The 15,146-nt window shown below is 38.7% G+C and overlaps 1 protein-coding gene across 10 annotated transcripts in view; it reads left to right on the plus strand.

The window, feature by feature from the left end:
- fam20b (FAM20B glycosaminoglycan xylosylkinase) overlaps positions 1-15,146 on the plus strand; it is a 174,005-nt gene that overhangs the window by 33,410 nt on the left and 125,449 nt on the right. For 3 of the 10 annotated variants that reach the window (XM_069937706.1, XM_069937704.1, XM_069937709.1), the window contains one exon: positions 7,071-7,171. The exons of the other annotated variants lie outside the window; for them this stretch is intronic. The gene's annotated coding sequence lies outside the window, so the exon portion shown is untranslated. The remainder of the gene's footprint in view (positions 1-7,070; positions 7,172-15,146) is intronic. 10 annotated transcript variants of the gene reach the window in all.

Raw genomic sequence — 15,146 nt, forward strand, 5'->3', positions numbered from 1 at the left:
GAAATGAGAAAGGATCTAGAATGTGTGGATTGGGATAAATTGTTTTTGGGCAAGGATGTGCGAGGTAAGTGGAGAACCTTCAGAGGTGAAAATTTGAAAGTACAAATTTTGTACGTTCCTGTCAGGATCAAAGGAAAAGTCAAAACTAATGGGGAACCTTGGTTTTTGAGGGATATTGGGGAATGGGTTCGGAAGAAGAGACACCTATAACAAGTTAGGCAACATGAAGCAAATGAGTACAGGAACTCCCCGACTTGCGACCTATGCGACTTGTGTCCATCCAAGCATATGTCAGAAATTTTTTTTTAAATATAAAGAAAAAATGAAAGTTACACTGATTATTTTACAAACTATAACAGGGATACAGGAAATGTAAGAGACAAAATGTGCAAACTTGCCTTGTTAATCGGCATCCCAGGGTCTGTTGGCTCAGTGTGGCCATCTTGATATCTGCGCATGTTCGAGTCTTCAGTTGGTGCAGGTGTGGTGGGTTTGCGTACTGGAGTTCGGTCGGTGCATGCGCTAAAGTTAAGGGCGTGAATTCAATATCATTAGGGCACTTAACTCTTGTTCATGCACCAATCGAATTCCAGTACACAAACCCATACCAGGAAAGTTGATGAAGGAAAGGCTGTGGATGTTGTCTACATGGACTTCAGTAATGCTTTGACAAGGTTCTGTATGGGTGTATACATGGTGAAGAAGTGAACTAGATTTGACAATGGCTGGATGGAAAGAGCCAGAGAATAGTGGCGGATGAGTGCTTCTGAGACTGGAGACCTGTGACGAGTGGTGTGCCTCAGAGATCAGGTCTGGGACTAAGAAAGGATATGCATGGTAAATGGTAGGGCTCTGAGGAATGTGGTAGAACAGGGATCTGGGACTACAGATACATAATTCCCTGAAAGTGGCATCATAGGTGGATAAGGTTATGAGAGCTTTTGGTATATTGGCCTTCATAAATCAAAGTATTGAGTACAGGAGCTAGGATGTTATGGTAAAGTTTTAGAAGACCTTGGAGTATTGTGTGCACTTTTGGTCACCTAACTATAGGAAAGATATCATTACGATGGAAAGAGTGCAGAGATTTACTAGGATGTGGCCCAGACTTCAGGAACTGAGTTACAGAGAAAATTTGAACAGGTTAGGACTTTTTTTCCCCTGGAGTGTTGAAGAAATAGCAGGGTAATGTAAATGTAGGTAGGCTTTTCCCACTGAGGGTAGGGGAGATACAAACCAGAGAACATGGGTTAAGAGTGAAAGCGAAAAAGTTTAGGGGAACTTGGGGAAGGCTTCAGAGAGTGGTAGGAGTGTGGAACAAGCTGCCAGCTGAGGTGGTGAATGCGGGCTCAATTTTAGCATTTAAGAAGAATTGGGACAGATACATGGGTGGGAGAGATACGGAGGACTATGCACTGGGTGCAGGGCAGTGGGACTAGGCAAAAAAATGGTTTGGCACAGACTGGAAGGGCTGAAGAGCCTTGTTTCTGTGCTTTAATGTTCTATTGTTGAAGAAATTCTGAATGTAATCTTCCAATCTTTTGTTTGGGGTTGTAAAAGACAGAGATTTTCAAGTGTTGTACATTTATTTTAAAGTCATGGAGATATTTTTTATTTATTTTCTCTTTTTGAATATTTAACATTTTGAATATAGAATACAAATGAAAAACCCTATGATTCCATATTTTCAAAAACTGATTATTAAGAATATTTATTTTCTCTTCATTTAATGTCTGTGTTGATTACACTTCAATTTTTGTTAGCATGTTTTATGTACCTGGGAGTCTGGCACAAGTCGGGTCTTTCATTATTAGGATGTCATTCATCACAGCCTGCTGCTTTATTTAAAAAAATATTTTCCACTTTATTAGCAGCGGTGTCAAAGCAAGGATTTGCACATTGCCTACATTTTGAAAAAGCATAAAGGCCTTAATTTGAGTCTTGTATTCAAACCTGAATGCCATAAATTCATGAAGAATTTTAAGAAAATGTTTTATTTGATGGGAATTGGGGATGAGTGATTTTAAGATATGTGGGGTAGTTTTTCTCTGAGTGGTGAAAATTGAGAGGAAATGGAGGTGCTCTTGTTCACAATCAGAACTGTAGTTGGTTAAAGTAAAAGACAAACATTTAAAACGGATGAACAAAATGTGATGTTTGACAGTACCATAAGGTGATACGTAATTTTAAACACTGAGCACAGATTGGCTTTGTGATATTGTAGGAGTACTGGTCATTAAAGAAGGGATGATTAATTCACACTTTGCAATGTGAATTTCAAGAAAAGAATGGAAGTTGGCATCTGTGAAAATGTTGGTTATTTTTTTTAGCAACGAAGAGAGCTTGACATCAATCCAAAGACCAAAGTTCAAACCCCACTTTGGCAGCTGTAGAAATTGAACTTTGTCAATAATTTATAATCAGTGGCAATGGAAATAGTAATTTTTTCCAAAATTGCCAGATTTTTCACATAAATCAAAGCCCTTCAGAAAAAGAAATTAGTTATCATTCCCAGTTTGATTGATATGTACTGCACACAACAGATGTGATTTTTACAATGCTCTCGCTCTCTGTGCAGGCCTTCCAGATCAATCACTTCAAGGGCAATTTGCATTGGGTGATAAATTCTGGCCTTGTCAGCTGTGCTCAGATTCACTCTGGCTTTCAGTCACCAGATGGTCTTGCAATGGTGTATGTGATTTTGTTCCAACAAATTCCCTTTCTGCTGACTGTGGATATTGTACACTAAAACAGTCTAGAAGTTTTTGGAAAAGGTCACCCTCTCAATTGTAAGGATACCAATTGTACATTGGCATCTTAGTGGCTAGGCCCCACATTCAACTAGTGTTGTGGTACTTGTGATTTCCCCCCAACCCCCATAGTGTCTTTTCAGCCATTTTTTAAAAGAAAGTACTGTATTTTCAGACATATAACACGTAGAAAATCATAATAAAAAAATCATCTAACGCGCACACGTATAACACGCGAGTATAGTATTCCAACTGACAGAAGCAATTTGCCTTTAAATGGGACATGAGACAAAGCACAGTTAATCTCCTGCAATTAACATCCAATCAACTTCCCCCAGAGATGTCAATAGATGATATCCTGTTGCAACACATTTAAAGCTTTGGAGAGGAATCCATTAAATAGATTGAAGACTGGCTACAGAGTAAAAGCAGAATTTTAATTCTAATGTCTCAAATCAGAGGCACTTGATATGTTAATCTCGTCCCTCAGGGATGGGTCTGGGCAATTAACAGTGATAAGATGCAGTGTCCTAGCCAGTATGTCCTGTTTATAGGAAGGAATACCATGGCATTCAGTGCAAAGAGATATTCCCAAGATCAAAATTTCCTGTGTCTGCTATAAACTGTGCCCATTTTTTCATTGCTGCTCTTACATTCTTGCTCTCGCTGTAAATTGCATCTTTCCCACAGCCATTATAAATTGTGCTCATTCTTTCATTGCCACTATCCTCATGCTATAATATTCCCACGCTCGCTATAAATTGCACGTTCTTTCAATGCCGCTATTATATTCCCACACTCATTACAACTATGTCGGCGTGACTTTCCCATGGCTGCCATACTGCTATTCTCACGCCCAATATAAGTTTCAGGTTTGATTTTCCCACACCCGCTATTAATTGTGTGCATTCTTTCAACATGTAAAAATATTCTCATATACAATGCACATGCATATAATGTGCAGGGGTCGTGCTGGGTTGTAAAATATGCATATAATGCATGCATTATATTTGTAAAAATACAGTACACTTTGCCCACTTGCAACCATCTTAAATTTGGTCAAATGGCATCAACTGGGTTGCCACAAAATAGTGGTATTAAAGCAGCTATAGCAAGGGGTTTGCCCCCACTGAAATACTAATACCATCTTTTTAAATATTCACCATTTATGGATATAGCTGTGAAGGAATATTTGAAGAAAGGTATTGCAACTATTTCCTTTTATAATTGTAAAGGTTAAAAACTTGTGTTGTTGATTTTTGTTAATTTTGTGCCTATCCCTTTAAGAAAAAGTATTGTTTGTCGTGTTACCACAAAATATCCGGCGGTCTGAGAGCTTGCATTTCATTCTTCAACGAACCATGAAAGATCTGTGATCTCGAGATGCTTTTCTTTGAAGTCATTATAATTTTAATTTCATCTTAATTCATCTTTTGTCCATTTCTTCTTGTATCTGCTTAAAGTTGAATATCATTATATCATTATGAAAATCTCAATGAGAAGTTATGCAAAATGTTTATTGGTTTTATCAATGAATTAAAGCTACTTAAATCTCCAACTGCAAAGTTTGGCTTATTGGATTAATAAGATAGTAATTCAGAATATTGTCACTTGCATTTCCTAGATGATGACATTTTGAAATTGGAAAATATTAGAACGTGGTAAATGTCATCTACAATAATCACTTGAGCAACATGCAGGCGTCATTGTTTTGCCTTGTTAAAATTGAAAAGTCCATTCCAAAACAGCATCGAGTTTTTCACTGTTTATTTGAACTCTGAAAACAGTTAACAACACTTAAAACAGTTAATGAAGTACACTGTCAAAGAAATTATCTGAACAGTCTACATTGCCCTGGTTCTACACAGCACAAAAAAATTTCAAAAGCTAACCTTGTTTATATTAAACACAGAGAAAAGACCTTGGCTTACAGGCTGTTACTTTGGAGACTCAAAGAATTTGTAAACATTATAACTGCTGGATTTCTTGTAAATGTTTACAAGATTTCTTGTAACTGTATAATACCAGCCCCTAATTATCACTGTATATCTGGCGTATCATGGGAGGTGGTCGGGGGGGGGGGGGGTAATAGTGTTGACTTGCACGCCATATATACTTTTTAGACCTTAAAATCAGCTCAACTGCTATAAGCCAATTCGGCATAAAAGTCAACCCTGGAAGCACCTCCCCAGCGCCGCCACTCCCCAACACCTCCCTACAGCCAGGCGCCACCATAACTCACCTAGACATTCTACAATTGTAGAGTTCTGCTCCTGCCTTGTAGGCCGAGGTTCCTGTTCCCACTTTTAGAATGCGGTTGCCGCTTCTGCCACATCAGCCAAGGCTCCTGCTCGTGCCAGGAGAGTGAGGTCACTGCCTCTGCCGTGTAGGCCGAGGCTCCTGCTAGGAGGACAAGGTCACTACTCCTGCCCAGGATCCAATAAGTAGCTGTGGTTCCTGCACCGAGCACACTTGGTTAGCGAGTTGACTTTTTCAATGTGGACAGCACCACACCAGATGCGGCGAATGGAGTCACTAGCTGCAGCCGATGCTTAAGACTTGAACCTAGCTCTGTTTGGCATCTTCCTGCCCAGAAGCAAAGTTTTTAAATTGTTTTACTTGCTTGTTTAATTTACAGCTTTGTTACTTGGCAATTGGGATGTTGTAACAAATTTGGAGTTGTTGCTGGGACAGCCTGAAAATTAGTGGCGGGGGGGGGGGGGGGGTGGGGGGGTCAACTTTTATGCCAGATATATTATAAATCCATTAAAATGAGGCTGAAAAAGGGCGTTGACTTATCTGGTAGACTTGTATGCCAAAATATATGGTATATCTAAAATAATAATTACCACTGCAAAAAAAATCAAACTTAATACATTGCATAAATATTCAGAAGAAAGTGGAAGTTAATCATTAAAGCTTTGCTTCTTGTAAAAGACAGATTTTGGTAATCTGTCTGTTTAGAACAGTGTGTCTCAACCTTTTTCTTTCCAATCCTTTACCAATCACAGAGCATCTATGGCATAGGGAATACTTAAAGTGGTATGTAAATGGAAAGAAAGGTGAGAACCATTGGTTTAGAAAGCCAGTTTTAATCTTAATCTGAACTTGACGTACAAGTCCTCTTTTGTCCTGGATGGTATCAATAATCTTGCCCATTAACCAGGAATTCTTTGGTGCTGAATGGTCCATGATGATTGTGATATCTCCAGCCATGAAATTGCACTTGATCTTAAATCACTTCTGTCGCTCTTGCAATAGTGAAAGATGTGCTTTCACCCATCTTTTCCAAAGCAAATCTGTTATAAATTGCACCTGCTTCCACCTGCGACCCACATATGGCTTCCTTTTGAAATAGTCCTGGTGGCAATGAAGGTTTACTTTTAAGAAGCAAAAGATGGTTTGGGGTAAGTGCTTTGAGATCATTTGCATCTGTTGAAGTCTTAGTGATTAAATGACTGTTGAGGATTGCTTCAGCTTTGCATAGAACTATCTGAAGACCCTTCTCATTAAGATTTTGTCCATCCAAGACTGAATTAAGAATTTTTTGTATTGATCTAATCAATATTTCCCATATACCTCCATGGTGTGATCCAATAGGGGGATTGAAGATTCGAGTAATTTCTTTTTGAATTGGTTCGTTATGAATCAGAGTTTGATTTCAGTTTGAAATCTAATTTTTCAATTTGCGCTGAGCTCCCATGAAATTAGTATGATTGTCGTATCGTATTTCCTTCAATTTCCCACATCTGGCAATAAAACCCTGAATGGTGTTGATGAAAGAGCCTGTATCAAGTGATGATGCCACTTCAATGTGAATTGCTGTTATAGCTAAACATTGAAAATGACACCATAGGGCTTCACAATACTTCTTGCTCGGTTCACTTCAAAGGGTCCAAAATAATCAACTCCAACATGTGTGAATGGAGGCACATCCAAAATGACTCTGTCCAGAGGCAAATCTGCCATCAGTTGTTTAGAACGACTATTGTTATGCCAGCAAACAACACATTTGGTTGCAATCTTGACACTTATCTCTGTGAATATGTTGAAGAATTAGCTCTGAAATACGAAAATATTTGGCCAGTATGACAGGATGTTTAATCTCTTCTGACATTGCTGCGTTCACCAACTCTTAAAACACCATTCACGAGAATAGGTTTGAATTTACAAATGTGGCTTGTCCTTTTGACATTCATTCATTTTTTTTCAGACTTGAAATTTCATCTGTAAAACTTTTCCTTTAGTAAGAGCAAATTATTTCTATCTCCACATCAATTAATTCTTTAACTGTGAGATGTCCTCTTTCTTGTGTTTCAGGAACATCACTTGTTGTGATTCTGATACATGCTTTTAAATCTGAGCAATCTTGCTGTTGCCCTTCTCAAACTATTCCAGGATGAAAAGTAATGGATTAATAAGTAAGTAACTAAATCCTTTTTGTTCAGACATTATCTGAACAGCATTTGCAGTTTTACCCCCGATTTCAGATTGATTGTGGGGGTCCTCTCTTTTACTTTCAGGGTCTTCTAGTAAAATCTCTCAATTTATTGGGATTTTAAGGCTACTCATTTTGAGGCCATAGAAGAAACAGACTCTGATACCCACATTTCTTCCTTCAGAAAAGACATGACTTTCAAACCTCAGGAAGCCAAATCAGCAGAATTGTTAACTGCATTAACATATCTCCATAGTATTGGATATGAGGCTTTATTGATTTCTGTGATTCTATTAGCCACCAAAGTTTGAAATCTCGCAGTTTTATTGTTGATGTATTTGAGCACAGAGGTGCTATCAGTCCAAAATATGGAGTCTGTAAGTTTCATCTGCATCCCTTTCTTCAACGTTGTGTCCACCCTGCTTGCCATGGTAGCAGCTGTCAACTCCATTCGTGGGATAGTAATTTGTTTCAATGGAGCTACTCTGGCTTTTTCCATTACAAATCCACAATGTACCTGATCTTTGTTATCATGCAGTAATAGATAACTAGCAGTTCTGTAACTGTCTTCACATGCATCTGCCAAATGATGCAATTGATCAGATGTTACAGTTACATCTTCTTTTGACTAATGAGTCAATAGTCCAGTTCATTTCACAAAATAGTCTATAGACCAATAAGTCAATAGTCCAAAGTTTTCTTTGACCAAAAAAAATCAATTTTATTGGATTATGAGTCAATAATTCAGTTTTTAAAAGTATAAATATTGCAATGACTTCCTTTATAATCACTTGATCAACATGCAGGCATCATTGTTTTGACTCATTAAAAATGAAAAGTCCTTTCCAATGTAGCATTGAGCTCTTCACTGTTTATTTGAATTCTTAAAATAGTAAACCAGTGGTTCTCAACCCTTTTTTGCCCTAGGCCCCACTTCAATTTTTAAAGAAATCCTATGCCCCACCAATAGCGGAAAAAAAAGTTGTATATTCAAAAGAAGTTTTAATTAAATAATTTACTGCAAGTGTATTTGAATGAAATTAAGGTCGGGAATACAATGGAACACTTATTTCATATTCAACTACTAATTCAATATGTCAACCATCTCAAACGCACGTTCAACAATTGTCGTCACTTCAGTGGGAACCCTGCTCCTGACGCTGGCTGCAGATTTGTTTTGATTCGAGGGACTAATTTTGTTAGTTTCAACCTTAAATCTCCGTATTTTGTAATTTCCAGTCAGTTTCTCTTAGCTTGTAGCAAATCACTAACAACACTGAAGCCGCATTCTACTAAATAAGACTATGGAAAATCTATCATTTGTTCCCTTGCTAAAGTAGTTGAGTTGGGGTATTTTTTTTCAATCTCATTTGATAGCCCCATCATGGTTCCTTTCCATCAAGTAACTCACCTAAGCTTTGCCATCTGTTGTTTGCAAGAGCTTCATTTCAGGTTTGTTCTTCAAAAACTCACTGAGGAGAGCAAACAGTTCCATAAACCTTTTGAAGCAATTTCCCTTTGACAACCACCTTAAAGCAATAATCTCATATGTTCTGCATTTTTATCGACACAAAACTGGTTTATTTTAAAAAAAAAGTTTCATTTGGCATTAATACACTTGATCACAGAATGTAGTACCTCGTGCAGAACAGGGGAAACTCTCTTGGCAACTAAATTTTTTCTGAGGATAACACAATGCACAACTAACAAGTTTGGATTTTCATCCTTCATTAATTTTAAACATTCTGTTTCTTTACCCATCATAGCAGGTGCACCATCTGCAGAACAAGATACAATGTTTCCTTTTGGTATTTCATTTTCATCCAAATAATTTTGGAGCTTGCTGTAGATATCAACTGCAGTAGTGGTTATTTCTAATGATTCACAAAACAAGATCTCTTCTTAAAACTCTTCCTGATCAATATATCTCACATATGCTAATAATAGAGCCTCACTGTCCCGTACAGTAGATTCATCCAGTTGTATTGAGAACTTTTGTGATTTCAACTTTTCAATAAGCTGTTTTTCAATGTCTTGAGCCATGTCATCTATTCTGTTGCAGACAGTACTATTACTCAATGGCATTGCTCAGACATCTTTGTCATCCTTTTGCTGAACTGTTTTGAGAAGCAATAATATGCGGGTTTAATCAATTCCTCCCCAATCGTATGATTCTTCTTGTGTTTTGCCATCAGCAGAAAAATTTCATAGCTAGCTTCAAGGATATGATTCAGGGCTGTAGTTTGCACAGCGAATAATGAACTGATTTTTAAAATCTATCTTCAAACTTCTATTTCAATGATTTAAAATATTCCACTTTCGAACTGACATAGTTAGGGTGTTTTCCCCTCAAATGTTTGCATGTCATTTTAACCCTTACAGAAGCAGAGAAATGTCTCATGAGCAGTTTGCTGCTATCAATAAATACAGGTATGCTGTGCAAGAGTAGCACTGAGTTTGATGGAACAAATGGATGCTGCACGTGTGAAGCAAGTGGTTTTCTGCAAACAGAAATACTGAATATGAGGCTGATCCTTTCTTTCAAAAGCATAGAGATCCACACCTGAGCAGTTGTAGCATGCGGGAACTTGTCTGGCTGCCTTCTCAGATTCTGCAGAGAGCAAACTTTGATAAATGTGAAGGCAGCTGTGATTTGGGCATCTCCCCATAACTCTAGATTTGTGAGTTATACTGTAATGTCGTGTCTGAGTCTGAGCAGATTTTGGACCCTAGTCTCCACTGTGCAAGTTCAGGTTATTGATATTCCTCATCATAAGGTTGCTAAGTCACTTCATAGGCAACAATCTCACCTGTACCAGAGTTACCAGCTGTTTCTCAGTAAACCTTGGTAATCCAGTATCTGAAGCTGACACGAACAACCAGGGCAAGATCTTTATTTCAGTTAACAAGCATATATTTGGACATGAAAAAAGGTGCAGGCTCCTACCAATCAGGCTGCAGACAGACAGGATTGCAATTAAAAGGCATCAATACAAAATGGATGTTTCACAGTTGGCCTTTTAATTCTGCTGCATTTCCATTGTTCCCTTGATGACACGAGTCGCAATTTCCAGTGGGCACTTAACCTAGCAGTTAGTTTATCTTTTAGATGTGGGAGGAAACTGGAACACCTTGAAACTCATGGCGAACGTGCAAAATTCCGCACAGACAGCACTTTTGGGATCGAACCTGGGTTGCCGGAACTGTGGAACAGCAGAAACAGAATCAGAATTTATTCTCATGAACGTGACACAAAATTTGTGCAAAGATTGCTATAAATTAATAGTGCAAGAAAATAGGATAAAGTGAGGTAGTGTCTGTAGTTCACTGTCCATATAGAAATCTGATTGCAATGGGGAAGAAGGTGTTCTTGTGCCACTGAGTTCTTGTCTTCTGGCTCCTGTACCATTTTTCTGAAGGTAGCAGTATGAAGAGAGCATAGCCTGGGTGGTAAAGGCTGCTTTTTTAAGATACCGCCTCTTGTAGATATCTTCAATGGAGTGAAGACTGGTGCCTGCGATTTCACAAGCCGAGTAAATGACTTACTGGAATTTTTTTTCCTATCTTGTGCATTGGCTCCTCCATACCAGATTGATGTAAGCAGACAGAATGCTGTCAAAATTTTAGAATTTGGTGACCTATCAAATCTCAAATTCCTCACGAAGTATAGGTGCTGGAAAACCTTCTTCTTAATTGCATCGACATGGAGGCCCCAGGGCAGATCCCAGGAATTTGGAGTTCTTGATCCTCTACTGCTGACCCCTCCTCTAAGGACTGGTTTGTGTTATCTTGATTTCCTCCTCCTGTCCACAATTAGCTCCTTGGTTTTGCTAACATTGAGTCCTGTATATGCTTCCTCATTGCCATCTGTGATTTTGTTGTTGACCATAGTGTTGTCAGTAAATTTGTAGACAGCATTTGAATTGTGCCTAGCCACACAGTCATGGGCATAGAATGGTGGTTCTCAACCTTTTTCTTTCCACTCACATATCACTTTAATCCCTATGCCATCGGTGCTTTGTGGTTAGTAAGGGATGGTGTGTGAGTTGTAAGGGAAGGTTGAGAATCACTGCTCTAGACCCAATTGTTGCTGAAATATTTTGCTTGAGAAAAATTGTCATTAGCCCATTTCCTTTGGAGTTATGAAACCATGCACATAACAAGTCAATTAGGTAGATTAAAACAGTAATTTTCAAACTTTTTCTTTCCACCCACATGCTACCTTAAGCAATCCCTTACTAATCACAGATTACCTATGATATAGGAAATACTTAAAGTGGTATGTGAGTGGAAAGAAAAAGGCCGAGAACTAGTGGTGTAGAGTGAGTAGAGCAGTGGGTTAAGCATGCATCCTTGAGGTGAACCCGTGTTGATTGTCAGAGACTTTGTTTTTGAATCATACTAATTGTGGTCATCCAATGAAGAAGTCCAGGATCTAGTTGCAGAGGCCCAGGGTTTGGAGCTTGTTGACCAACACTGAGGGAATGATGGTGTTAAAAACTAAGATGTAGTTGATGAAGAATAGCCAAATGTATGTTTTGCTGTTGTCTACGTGGCCCAGAACTGAGTGGTGAGCTTGTGATTTGCATCAGCTGTGGAGCAATTGTGATGGTATGCAAATTGCAGTGGGTTCAGATCTTTACTTAGATACGTGTTAGAGTGCTACTGGGCGAAAGTCATTGAGGTAGCTCATCCTGCTCTTCTTGCCCACTGGGATGATTGATTGCTCTTTTGAAGCAGGTAGGAACCTCTGACTGCAGCAGTGAGGTTGAAAATGTCCGTGAACACTCCAGCTATTTGGTTTACATAGATTTTCAGAACCCTGCCAGGTACACCAAACCTGGTACCTTGCGAGGTTCACCCTCTTGACGTCGGCCTCAGACAGATATAAGGTTATCAGCCTCTGCAGGGATTCTCATAGGTACCGTTGAGTTCTCTTTCTCAAAGTGAGCTTAAAAGGTGTTCAGCTCATCAGGTAATGAAACATTGCAGCCATTTATGGTGTTTAGCCTCGCTTTGTGGATGTAATGGCCTGCAATTCTGCCATTCATGGTGAGTATTTGACTGTCTCTAGCTTCCCTTGGAATTGTGTCTTTGTTGCTGAGTGCCTACTGCAGGTTGTATCTTAACTTCCTGTGGTTGACAGCATCACAGGCTTTAAACTGCCTTGATTTCGCCGTCAACATATTACTAATCTTCTGATTCATTCAAGACTTCTGGTTGGCAAACACTCAGTACGTGCGCATGGGCACACACATTCTTCCATGCAGGTCTTGATGAAATCGGTGACAGCCATTGCATATTCATTCAGGTCTGAGGATGAGTCCTCTTAATATGATCCAGTCCACCAATTCAAAGCAATCCTGCATGTGCTCTTTGGCCTCCCTCGAAAATACTTTCATCATCTTCACCACTGGTGCTGACGCTCTCAGTTTCTGCTTGTATCCTGGGAGTAGAAGTACAGCCAGGTGATCAGGCTTGCCAAAGTGCGGTTGTGGGATGGGTTGGTAGGCGTTCTTCATGGTGGTGTAACAGTGGTTGAGTGTGTTGGCTCCCTTAGTCTCACACATAACATGCTGCTGGTTGTTCATTAGAGACTTCTTCAGGTTTGCCTGGTTGAATTCCCCTACATTGATCAATCTTCGTGAAAGATAAAAGATTACAGAAAGATTTATAATTGTATCCAGATGGCATCCATTTAAATAACACATCAGTTATTTATGTCACCAGTTTTATGAAGTAGATCCAACACATTAGAGCACGAATGATGAAAGATACAAATTTGCCTAATGCTTGGAATAGATGCTAGGTATTGTAAGGTAAAACATCATGAGATGGGAATGTGTAGGGAGTTACCCTGTACAGGGCAGTAACAAGAAGGGGAGGTGACCTTGTACTCCTGTTAGGTAAAACATCATGAGATGGGACCGGAGAAGGAGTCACCCAGTACTAAGGAGTAACAGAATGCATCCTTGTACTTACAAGATAAGAGAGACATTGATGGATTGAGAGGCAGGAAGCTAGCAGGGAAAGGATAGCAACAGTTTTAGTCATTGGACAAGTAATGATATGATGATGTTCTAAGCATGTATCCAAGGGTATAAAAAATCACCATTTTGCTGATAACGGCAGAATGCATTCTCCGACTAACTTTGTTAGTCGCAAGTGTTACAATCCGGTAATAAAGAACAAAGAACCCTGATTTCGACTCAGCCTGGTGTTTGTCTCACTCATTCATGAACAAAGCAGACCTAACAGTATGCATTTCTTGAATTAAGACATTTGACTCCAGGCCAATGCAGACAAGGCTGTTCACTCTGCTGAACTCAGCTAATTATAACAGTTACACTTCATTGTGCTTATGATGAGGTAATCTTTATATTCTTCTTGTTAGTGTCAGTCCCTTGTATTGGTACCTATTCAACTTACTATTCCATTTTGCTCTCGTGGTTCCTCTAAAGAGGATGTCCCCTTGGCCAGACAATCATTCCTTCTCTCAGCAACAGGCTTAAGGGTCTTCTTCACAATGTCATTCTCCAGTTATCGTCAATTTTTTTGGGATTCTTTGGTTGGTTACATAACATTCAAGCACATGGTGAATAAAGAATGGAGAACAAAGTGCTGCATGCACTCTTTCATGAAAGCTGGAATTTATTTGATACTCACTTGATGGTTAACTGTCTTTCAGATTTCACACATTGTGTCATTCGCTCGCTCTCTCGTGTTTGCACATCACTTTCGCGCACTTTCGCTCTTGAGCGTTCGCGCTCTCTTTTGTTACTGGAATGAGCTGGTAAATTTTCCTCTGATGTTTGGGATAGTAGTACCCATTTCCACCCTGCACAGCAGGTTAAAATCTACCCTTTGTCTTTATTCTCTCAATTATAACATTGATATTAAAACTAAACAAATTTGTCAAATTTGCAAACAAAAGTTTTGATTTTTAAATTAGCAACAATGGGAATAAAGAATGCATTCTAATGCATATGACATTTCAACTTCTGGGATCAATCTAATTGCAATATTTAACTTGGAACGTTGATCCTTAACAAAGTTAGAAATGGTCGCAAAGAAATGTTTTGCCCTGAACCATTTACTGGAACATACAACTAGGATGTAAGTGGCTTGAATGTGTTAAATTTGAACACCAAGTCATCAGAAACTGTTTAAATTTGGCATTGCTTTCTGGAAAATGGTTCAATATAGTGAATATTTTATCTGAAATAGCAAATTATCGTGACAGTAATATCTTTCATTTCAATATTAAATTTACTTTCTATAAATATTTCATGAGCAAGCAAAGGACAAATAGTATAATTTTGATTTTAAGAATGTAGTTTTTAAAAAAAAAAACTATAACACCAAAACAGAGTATACAATTGTCAATCATTTTGTGGTTTTCTGAATGGATCACCACCAAAATGTACAAATCTGTTCGAATGTTCTGGAAACCTGAAAGTTTGTATAAATATGCAACTTGTGAGCCATGCGGCAGACTCCTTTGTGGTAAGACTAGCTGTGTGTGGCAGTACTTCTTGCTGTAACAGAGTTCTCATGCTTTGCAAGCCATCAATAAAGTTCGGTGAAATTTGTAACTGTATTTGGATTTGTTTATCAAGTACCTTGGGTCCACTTTCACACTATTACATTGGAACCCCATTGTAACGCGATAGTTGGGGTCAAAAAAATTGCATCGTGAATAAAAGCCGGGTCGTGCTAAGTCAGGGATCATGAAAATCAGCGGTTTAAAAAAATATATATACACGTACAATACCTGCATTTGTAATCATGATTTTATTTCTTTTTAAAAAAGATTGAGTGTTCGTTGCTTGAACGCAGCAGGTCACTGGGTGAGAGTGGAATCCAAAATGCCTCTGAGCTGGAGAATTTTGATATGATTCACATCCTGGGTTTCCAGCCAACGTAGGCTAGCCTCGAGGTAGTCAATGGCTTCAGAC

This window comes from Narcine bancroftii, chromosome 5 (genome assembly GCF_036971445.1).
Source record: "Narcine bancroftii isolate sNarBan1 chromosome 5, sNarBan1.hap1, whole genome shotgun sequence".
Lineage (NCBI taxonomy): Eukaryota > Metazoa > Chordata > Chondrichthyes > Torpediniformes > Narcinidae > Narcine > Narcine bancroftii.